Source organism: Leptosomus discolor, chromosome 16 (genome assembly GCF_034619465.1).
Source record: "Leptosomus discolor isolate bLepDis1 chromosome 16, bLepDis1.hap2, whole genome shotgun sequence".
NCBI lineage: Eukaryota > Metazoa > Chordata > Aves > Leptosomiformes > Leptosomidae > Leptosomus > Leptosomus discolor.
The window spans coordinates 6,078,572-6,089,106 of NC_141406.1; positions in this window are offsets into that span (position 1 = coordinate 6,078,572).

Here is a 10,535-nt window from a genome sequence, read left to right on the forward strand (position 1 = left end):
TCAGTGCAGGCACTGTCTGCTTGCTTTCCTGCAGCTCCTGCCAGGCTGGAGCCAAATTTGGGGTTCAGGGATCTCGTGATGACTGCAGGAGCTCAGTGGAAGCCTTCCTGATCCGGAGGTCCCACCAGTCACTGATGTTGCTGATACAGCATCCCCATGTGTGGCTCTTCTTGCTTAGCATCTGCCTCAATGCCTTCCAGCCCTAGTAAGTGGCAGAGCTGTCATGGGTTTTCCAAGTCCTTCTGGCCACAACCGTTACTTCTCCTTTCACTCCCCTAAGACCTTCCAGCAAGGAGGGACCTTGGGAACGCCTGGGCAGGTGAAGCGGCATCGTGACGTGAGTCTCAACAGGAATCACCAGTGGGGACTCGCATCTCTTAGCAGCCCCTTCCCCAGCAGGTGTTTGGAGAAAGACTGTGCCAGAGGGAGGATGGGAACACCAGCTCTGATTCTGCTATGTGATGGGCAGCAAAGGGGTGGAATAAATTTTTCAGTCCATGGGCCACTTGGGTGTGAAATTCCTGTAAGGCACTTGTGACTGAGAGGACATGGGGGAAGAGGTCTCTGATGAGAGCTAAGGGGAAAGGGGGGGAAGTGAAAGAGATATTGAGTTTAAATGGATTAAGCCTGTCTGTCCAAAATCCTTTGTTTCCTGCCACCTCCCTGGTGTGACTTTCACAGCTGTATTCTGTGTGGCTGGGGACCTGGTTTTACGTTCCCTGCAAAGCCAGCATGGAGCTTTACACCTCCTGGGTATTTCCCTGAGCAGCTGGAAGAGGGTCCAGGAGCCAAATCCCCAGGACAGAGAAACCCCTTTGATTTCTCTCCTCTAATGTCTTTCTTCTTCTCTCTGTAGGTGATGGCCTCATGAATTAATGTCTCCAGCATCACTGCTCAGGGGGTGACAAACAGGGATGCATCCATATCAGGCAAGTCTCTGTTCTCGCCTTCTTGGTTTTGTGATTCCCCTTTTCTTTGGCCCTGGCATCTTGTTTTCTCCTGGGCAGCCAAAGTGGGTGTTTGTACAGGTGGTAGTAGATGCAAACAAGGCTGGGGGTCATGCACAGTGAACTGCCCTTGTAAACACCAGGGATCAGGAGTATTTCTTGAACAGGCCTTGAATTACCCAGATCTCCTCCTCAGCTGGCAGCCCAAAGAATGGGCATGGGGAGGGGGCAAGAAGAGGACATGGAGTTAGGGCAAACCTGGCCTTTGGCCTGGACTTAAGTAGAAAGGTAAAGTCATACATAAATTACATTAATGTGTAAGAATGTCTGTTGGTCAGCAAAACGCTTTGCTTGAAAGCTCTTTTTAGCTTTTTAAAATCTTCTGAATGAAAATGGCTGGAATTGCGCAGGCTGTCCTAGATCCAAACAGTGCACCTTGAAAATGCCAAAATAAAATGTTTTGATTTTTTTCCTAGACTTAGCTTAACTAGGTCAGTGCAACAGCCTCACTGTGAACTTCCAGAAAGTTTTGCTTGATCCACTACTACTTATTTTGCATTGATTTGGTTTTACTTTAAAAAAAAAAAAAAACTTCCTTGACCTTAATTGAGGTTGAGCTGAGTGGGGCAGAGTCTGCTGAGTTTGGGATCTGCCTGGTGTACTGCCCTTATGAAACCAAGGGGCACAAGCGGAGCAGAGCCCCTGGCCTGAGTGCACGACTACCTGCAGGGCTGCTGGGCTGGCACCGCTGCCTCGTCCAACCTCGGAAGAAGCAAGATGGTGGCAGGACTGTCCCGCCCCTCACCTTGCAGAGGTGCGCTGCATCTGCGCACGGATCCGGTCCAGGAGCGGGTCCCTGGGGGAGCCGCTAAGGCAGCCGCAGCCCTGTCCCCTCGCACCGCAGCTCACATGGTGCCCGAGCAGCTGCGGGGTTGTGCTGCTCTTCCTTCCCCTTCTCATCCGGCAGCCCTAGTGCAGCTGCAGCCAGCCCTGGGATTCAGCCCCCAGGAAGCAACTCCCTGCTGGGCCATGGTCTTGGCGGGGCAGGGGCAGGCTGCAGTCCCGGGAGAGGTACGCCACAGTGTTTGTTGTCTAATCATCTCCTGCCCCCGTGCCAGGAGCCGAGCGCACACAAACAGTGCCGGGCTCCGGTGGGAAGCACTGCTTGTGAGATAAGCCAGGCAAGGAAAACACATCCATCTTCGTGTCTCTTGGCCTGAGAAGGAGTTTCATCTCCTGGCATTTTCCTGGCGTAGGCTCAGGGCACACCACAATTCACCTGAGGAGCCAGACGCTGGGGAGCCAGCTCCCATTCCTGGCGAGAGGTGTCAGCCCCGATTGGTGCAGAGCGCGACGGCTGCGAGGAGCTGGAGGTTGAGGCCTTGTTGGTGCTCAGGGAAGGGTGCTGACCCTGGGCTGAGGCCTTGTTGGTGTTCAGGGAAAGGTGCTGACCCTGGGCTGAGCTCCTGCGACAGCCTGGACCTGGCTGCACGTCACCAACAGTTGTGTTCATCACCTGAGCAAAAGGGCAAGATTCCCTGCCCAGACTCTCTGTGCCCAGACGTGAACCCAGCACCCGGCAGAGCGCAGGTTCAGAGCTTCCAGCCAGCAGCCTGGACAGAGCAGAAATGACTGGGAGATACAGAGCCGAGCAGAGACTCGGCTCCAGCCTGCGGCTGCTCAGTGTCTGATAAGGAGGCTGCTAGTGCTGTCTTGCAGCGCTCTCGACCTGCCAGCTCTCCACAAATGAAACGTCCTGGTGAAACGCCCCCCACCCTTGGCTCCCTCTGATCCCTGAGCTGAGACTGGAATGTCTTCTGGGATGTGATTCCCTCTAGCCTAAGGGGGACTGCGTTAATAAACCCCAGCGTGAGTGGTGGAGGCGATGGGGGAGGAGGCAGGCAGGGCTGGTGAGATGAGGCTTTTACGAACAAGTCGTGGGTCTGCTGGCAATGTCCCGTCCTGTCCTCTCTCCCTCCCCCTGTCCCCGGAGCCAAGCTGTGGAATTCAGGGTGTGGGTCGATGCTTTTCCTCATGCTCGTTTCTGCTCAGAGCAGCCAAACCTCTCATCTCCCTCCCTCTCCCCCCTCCTCAGCAAACGCTGCTGAACTCACCTCCCTGGAACAGGTACCACTCCCCCAGCACCTCTTGGCTTCGCCTCACTGCTACCGGGACCCTCCTGCCCCTCCGCATTGCTCTGGCATCATCCCACGGCATGCTTTTCACATGATGAGTGGAAGGTGTCCATCCCCGGGATGTGCAGGCCAGCTTGGCAAGCCAGGGCCAGCAGCAGCAAGGAGAGCGTGCTCGCCACATATCGGTAGGACTAGGGGTGGTGGTGCTTCTGGCAGGCAAGCAGCTGGGCTGGTTGGTGCTGGTGAGCAGAAACAGGCATCTGCAGGGCAGTGCTGTGGGCTCTGACTGAATGAAGCCACCTGTAAGCAGTAAGGATGTGAGCCAGGAGGGGAAAATGACAGGAGAGCAAGCAAACTCCGTGCAGAGGAGAGAGAACCAGGAAGAGAGATGGCGGAGGTGTGGGTTTCGGTTGGTGCGAGCTCTCTCTTGGCTCCCGCTGGATGCAAAGTGGCTCTCACAACTTTTAGTTTATACAGCAGTGACACAGTGCCCTGCAACTTGGAGCTCATGCTACCCCTAGATGCTGTGGGGAAGGACACATCTGTGACCCACGCTGTGTTGCCAATAACAAATGTCACTAATAAATTGGCTGCCAGACTGTGGCAGAGCTCGGTTCCCAAGATGTTTTTCCACTTTTTCTGGGACAGCAGTTGCTGAACTTGGAGACTGCATTATCCCAAACTCAATGTAGAAGCCTCAGATCCAGGGAAGCACCCAGAGACCAAACTGAAGACTCTGAAGAACAGTCTGAAAGGAGCACCACGAGAGCGTGCACAGGGCTGGGAATGAATCCAGCACAGCACACACAGTGCCCAGCCTTTGCAGAGAGCTGTGGTGTTTGCTCAGACTACCAATTTTGCAAAGGCCAGGCTGTTCCTACAGCAGAATGCACTGTTCCTATGGAGGAGCCCATGGATGGTCTCTGCATTGAGCTCAGCACTCTCTACGGTGGAGGCTCCAGCTGAAGGAATAGCATTTCAGCACAAATCATGACAAAACAGAGTGCACAACCAGGCTTCCTTGTGCATTTGCAGGGGTTATTATCCCTCCATGTGAAGAGGAGACACCACTGGCTTCTTCTACAGAAGAAAGAGAAGATGGGCTCCAGTATTTAGTTTCTGGCTGAGAAGAGATGTTGGAAGCTGATGGCTGGGCAGCCTCAGCAGGGCAGGGAGAACAATGTGGTGATTAAAACCCATGAGACATTCTGGAGAGCTGAGACAAAGGACCCCGAATCACAAGTGGCTGTGAACTGTTTGTGTAGAGGCTGCAGCATGGCACAAGATCTCTCTGGCTACGTCTATGCTATGGCTGTGTCTTTGCTTGGGTCAGGGGAGATGGGGGCAGGTAGTTACTGCAATAAACTAGTTCAAAGCAGTAGCTGTTCGTGGGTTGGTGCTAACAGCCTCCTAAAAGGTCACGGGTGCCTCTGCCTTACACACAGACCCCATGCCCGCTTCCGTATTTGCTTACCTGTTGTTTTACTACAGTCGCCTCGGAGCCATCAGCACCCCCTGGAGCTGTGCTTGCGGAACCACCAAAAGCAGCTCTCTGGAGATGTTTGCTGGGTGTCTGCAACTGAGATGGGGGAAACCAGACCAGCCAGGGAGCAGCTGTGCGAGAGTGGAAGGGAATGGCCTCTGGGCAGACACTTGGGTGAGGAGGAAATGCTAAACCCCGAGTACAGGACAGTGCAGGTGAAGCAGGGAGCCTGTAAAGGTGTGAGATCCCTCGGGGCCTGCTCAGCACTGTTATATCCTGCAAGAGGTGTGAGCTCGCTGCTTTGCACTCCCTGAAACTCCCTGGCAGATCCCAGCCAGAGGAGAGGCAGCGAACCTGCGCTGGCTTTTTAGCTGCACTGCATATGGGGTGCTCTGAAGCCATGAAGAAAACAGAACAAATCTCCAGGCTCAGATTTGCTGTCTTGTCCAATATTTAGCAGATGAAGTCACAGACCTCAAAGTAATTGTCATCCTTGTGATCTGAGGATGCACTGGAGGTGTTTTGTGCCCTCTGAGGAATCTGGGGACACAAAAGCCCTTCTTTCAGTTACAACGAATGGCATCAGCCTTCAGCTGGGTTCAGAACATGCCTCCCAGTGCACAAGCCCTGCTTCTGGATGTGGGAATACAAAGGAAATTGAACTTCTGAGATGTAGCTGCCACTGGGGAAGAGGAGATTTGGAAAAGTTCTGTTTCTATTGCCTCCTCTTTCCCCACCAGGAGGTGAGGGCATCCGCACTGCACATTTGGTGCCTTCCTCCACCCGCAGGTCACCAGAGGGGGTTTAAGCGGCGCAGGTGAACACAGAGATGTACCTGCACCTCCCAGGACCCACGGGCATGGCTGAGAAAAGCCTCTTCTGATGGGGAAGAGCTCTCCAGAAACCCACAGCAGAGCAGTCTAGTTCAGGTGTGCTCCAGCAGTCAGGCCCTGGGGTTCAAACAGGAAACTCTTGTGACGTGAATGGATTCGGGTCTGGAAAAACCTTCAGACCAAAAGTGGGCTTGCATGAATGAGTTAAAATCCTTCCATTTGCTTGGTGAAATTTATTGAAAACTACATTGTTCATCTGCTGAAACTTCACAGCTGTTGAGATTGCCCTCGGGGCAAACCACATCCAAGAAATGGCATGTAGATCCTGGGAGCACAAGACTTGAAAGCTGAAACGGCACGCTGTAGCGCTGCCTCCCCTTCCCTTGCAGTCACGTCTAGCCATCTGCAGCTCCTCCAGTCAGGCGCCGCGTTTTTTTCTTCCTCCCTTTCCTCATCTCCGACTCCCGCAGTAGTCACTTCATTTCACAGCATTGTATTTTGGCTAAAAAGAGACCAAGGAAGGATGCAGACAGCAAGAGGTCTGTGTGGGGAGAGTGTGCCCAAAGCCCGTGGCAGGCAGTGTGAGACAGGGCTGTGTGCCACGCTGCCGTGGTGATGCCATCGAATATCCCCGACCCGTGACACTACCGCTTTGTTATCCCTCGGGGGAATGGCGGTGAGGCAGGACTGCGGAAAACGCGCCCCCTTGGCTTATGACAAAATCTGTGAATTCCCTTCAGTGGTAGCAACTTGCCTGATTTTTTAAAAAAATATTATATGTCAGTTTCAACTTGCAAAAAACTTCATAGGATAAAAAAAGTAGTCCTTGCATAGTTACATCTGACCTGCATGCTCTGTATGGACTTGGAAGACTGAAATCAGCCACTCAGCACAGGCAAAATTAGGACTTGCCAGAACTCAAAGATTGAAAATAAAAGCAGGACATGAGAAACCCACTGACTGCAATACATTCAGTCATAAATGATTCATGGAGTAATTTTGAGTAGCAAACACATTGGTAAGAACTGGAGGTTTTGTTTCTTTTTTTTTTTTTTTTGGGAGGGGGGGGATTGTCCACAAACAAAAACATTGGCTAATTCATCAGATGCTTTCTTCTACTTTGAATAGTTTGCCCAGATCCCCGAGCAACCATCCCGTGCAATTTGCTGTTAACCTAAATAACTTAAATTCAGGTACACCCAGAGCACTGCCCAGATCTGCCCCTGCATGCAATAATTAGGGTTCTCCAAGCGCAAACCTGCAGCTCGGGAGGCAGGAGGCTCCAGCAGCATCTCCGGATGGCTACCTGCTGGTGGTGGCCGGTGGCAGGGACAGGGCAGGGCTGCGCCGCAGCCTGGCACGGCTGCCTGGAGAAGGCTTCCGTGGAAACATGCCACTCGTGGGTGGCACCGTTCCCCTAAGCAAACGCCCTGTGAAACTGCAGCCTGGTAAAGACAGACCTGTGCTCTGTCACCCTGTGGAGTGGCAGAGATGGGCAGGAGACCCAGGGACGCCGGGCACTGCATTCCTTACCTGTGAAATAACCCCTTGCGATCCAAACGCTTGGGGAATTCCTAGATCTCTTTGTAGCCACATTTCGGCTGTGACAGTGTGAGGATTTAAGCGAGGCAAACTCTGAAGGGGGAGATTATGATCTGCTTTTAGAGCAACATGGAGAAGGCAGTTGGAAAAAACAGACCTGATTTATACAAACCTGGTCTTACCCGACCATGCTGCTAACAGGAGGGAACGTACAGGCCGACCAGTGCACCAAGTTATTCAGAAATTACTGGTTTTGAGTAAATCTTTCCAGAACTACTCAGGAATTAGTTACTGTCTTTCAGATGTGTATGTCCCTTAATCCAGAGTTAACCTTCAAGTGTAGGCAAGCCCTAACACTTGAACTATGTAAGGAGGGATCCTCTGGAGCAGGGGAAGAGAGAGAGGCAGAAATGAAGCTGCTTGATTGAATCAAAGATCAAATCTAGGCTGAAAAATAGGGGAATTAGGAAGTTTGGCCAGGGAAGCAGTGAAAACTGTTGCGGGGATATCTAGATGCAAACGGGGCCCTGCTGCACAATTCCCCCCGAGAGGAGGATGGCTCCTCGGCAGGGCTCTGCGCAGGGAGACCCAACACAGTACTTCCACCTCCGGTGCTGAGGTCTTTCCAGCTGGGAGCAGAGGGCTTGGAGTGGGTGGTGTATGTGCGGGTGGAGTTGTGTACACTCAGCCTCTCAGACAGCCACAATAAATTATCTCATTAGTAAACCCAGGCTAGCTGTGCTCCTCAGCACATACCCGGCCTCCCACAGCACAGAAAAACTTTGAGTCTAATTAACCAAATCAAAGGGTCTCCCAGACGCAGCTTAAAGGGACGCGCTCAGCTTGAAACCCAGGCTCCTTCAGCAAGTCGTGCTGTGTGTAGTGGGACTAACGAACCTGGACTTCTTCCGGCTGGAGGTCTGACATTCCCTGCGCCCCCTGCGAGGCCATCCTCTCCTCCCTGCGGCACGCACCCAGCGTCTTCCTACAATCAGGGACAACCAAGGAGGAAAGAGTAGCCCGTGGTGTGGTAGCCCTAGCCCCACGCGCTGATGGGCTTGGTCGTGCTCACACGCTGACAGCAGAGCGCTGAGCTGTCACATTGGGGGTTTCCTCGCAGTGAGGGGCTCCCTGAGGTCACCCTTTTCTTCCCTCCTGCCTGTTTTTCTCATGTCTTTACGAACTCTGTTTCCCCACAAGTGCTCATGGCTCATCAGGACATCAGGAAGCCCGCTGCCCCAGGACACACGGCTGGGAAAAGGAAAAAAAGTGCAGGTGCTGCTGATGCAGGGGCTTTCCAGTTACATTCTTCTGGCTTTACAGCTGCTTGGGCCCCTCTCCTATTAGTGGGCAAGAGACAAGCAAATGCTGAATGTAAAATGCTGCTGTTCCAGCTGAAAGCAGAACTGCACAGCACAGCTCCCAGGGCCGGCAAGCTCCCTGGCACTGCGGGAGGAAGGACTTAGGGGTGTTACCCATCAGAAGAGGACACCACAGTCGTGTTTGTTTGAGGCACAATCTTTTTCCTTAGAAGCTTAGGAGCTGCAGCTCTCCCCCTGCCCACCCAGCTCCTGTGCCGAGGGGGTGGCTTGCTTTACAAATGCTTTTCTCTTCCCCTCGTGCTGGAAATTTGATTCTACAAAAACACACACGCAGCGGCTAATTGCCAACCCTGCAGTGACTTAGCTCTCTAATTCCTGCCAGTCAATGAACCAGCCCAAAGAGCTGGTTTTCATAACTTACTGAATGTTCGAACACAGCCCTGGAGACATAACATAGCTGGGATTTATTTTTTTTCCCTGGACAACTTCTGGATCCTTCTCAATTTTGGAAATTTCTTTCACTCCACAGGACATAAGGAACATCCAAAGATGGAGCAGGCAACCAGGCCCATCCTGGGAAGACCTTGAGCAGACATAGACCCACAGAGGCCCTGGAGACACGCTGGGGTGCCAGGGAAGATCGTCAGGAAATTGGTTTGAAGGTAAAACTGGCGTCATTCAGCCTGTCTGTTCGTGATTTGAGGGCTCATCATCATGTCTCCATGGATTCCTACTTCCCAACGACGTCCACGCCTTGCAAAGTGTTCCTTGATCTGCTGGTTTGTATCCAGAGGGCTGCTGCAAAAATTGTTGTGCTGGCCAATGGCTTAGACCACATCATTCCTCCCCACGCTCCTCCCTGGCACCCTCTTTTCTCTGCCCCAATTGTGGACTGTTCATTCTCCCTCTCCCAGCCCTTCATTACCCACCTCTCCTCCACCCATCATCTCCCATGCAACAGAGGCCGTCTCCGTCGCCCATTTCCAACAAGCCCCTTCATGCTCTCTCCTGCTCTGCTCCGCACCTGGGAGAAGCTGCCTCTGAGCATTTGCAAAGCCACCGCATCGCCCTCCTTGAAGCTCTGCTTTGTCACGACATCAGCAGAAATCTCGCTCTGCTGATCGCCTCCTTGCTCCCTCCCGCTGCCTGCTCTGCCTGCACCCAGCTGTTGTTTCCTCACTCCTGCCTGCACTGCACAGAGCGTCTTCCTTTGTCCTGGGCCCTGTGGCTCTACAGCACTCAGCAGAACGTGGTCCTCACCCGTTGGTGCGAGCCCAAAAATGAGCTAAGCCACTTTGGGGCCACTGACTCCAGAGGTGGCTTGTTGCTTCACCTGCAGGGGCTGAATTTGGGCACAGCAAGATACCCGTTTGCCCTTGAAAGTGCGTTTGGTGTCCCGGTGGGACTGCAGCATAGTGGGACAAACAGAAATGCCAAGTCAAACCCGATTTTGGAGCGAGCAGAGCCGCGGTCAGCGTCTCCTACGGAGGCAGAGGCCATCACCCGAGTGTGAACCGTTCCCGCTCCGCTGCGACCCTGGCAGGGAGGCCCTGTCACCTGGGGCCTTTCGTAACACGGGCGGGGGGCTCAGGCCCGGTCGCACAGGGCCAGGCGGGTCAGACCCCCACTGCCCCACCCAGGGCACCTGCTCCGCGCCCCCCAGCGCTGGCCGAGACCCCCTGCTGTCGGTTCGGCACCGGCGGTCCCTCTCCCCGCCTGCCCCCGGGCAGCCTGCCGCCCGCTCGGGCGGGTATCAGCCCCGGGCCCCGTTTCTGCACCGGGCTGGGGGACAGGCCGGGCCCTGCCGGGTGCGGGCTCATTCGCAGCTCGGTTTCCTTCGATACCGCGGGCGGAAGCCGAGAGCGCGCCGGTGTCAGCCGGGCAGGGGACGGGAGGCAGCAGCGGGCCGCGGGGCTGCGGCCAGCCGGCCTGGAGGGCTCGCACCTGCCGCGGCCCCGGTTCGGGCGAAGGCCCGCGGACCCCCCACGGCCCCGGCCCGAGCCCCCGCCGCTGCCCCCGCGGTGCCGATCGGGGCCGGGCCGGGCCCCGCGGGGCGAGCGCGCCCCCTGGCGGCGGCGGGCGGCGCAGGGCCGGGCACCGCCATCGCGGGGGGGCGGTGGGAGGTGCCGGGACCAGCCCCCGCCCTCCTTCCCTCAGAGGGGCGGGGCGGGGCGGCTTCGGGCGGCGCAGCAGAGCATGCGCGCAGGGTCACGTGGCGGCGGCGAGGGCTCTTAACGGGGAGCGCGGGGCGGGGGCGCGAGAGCGGCGAGGCG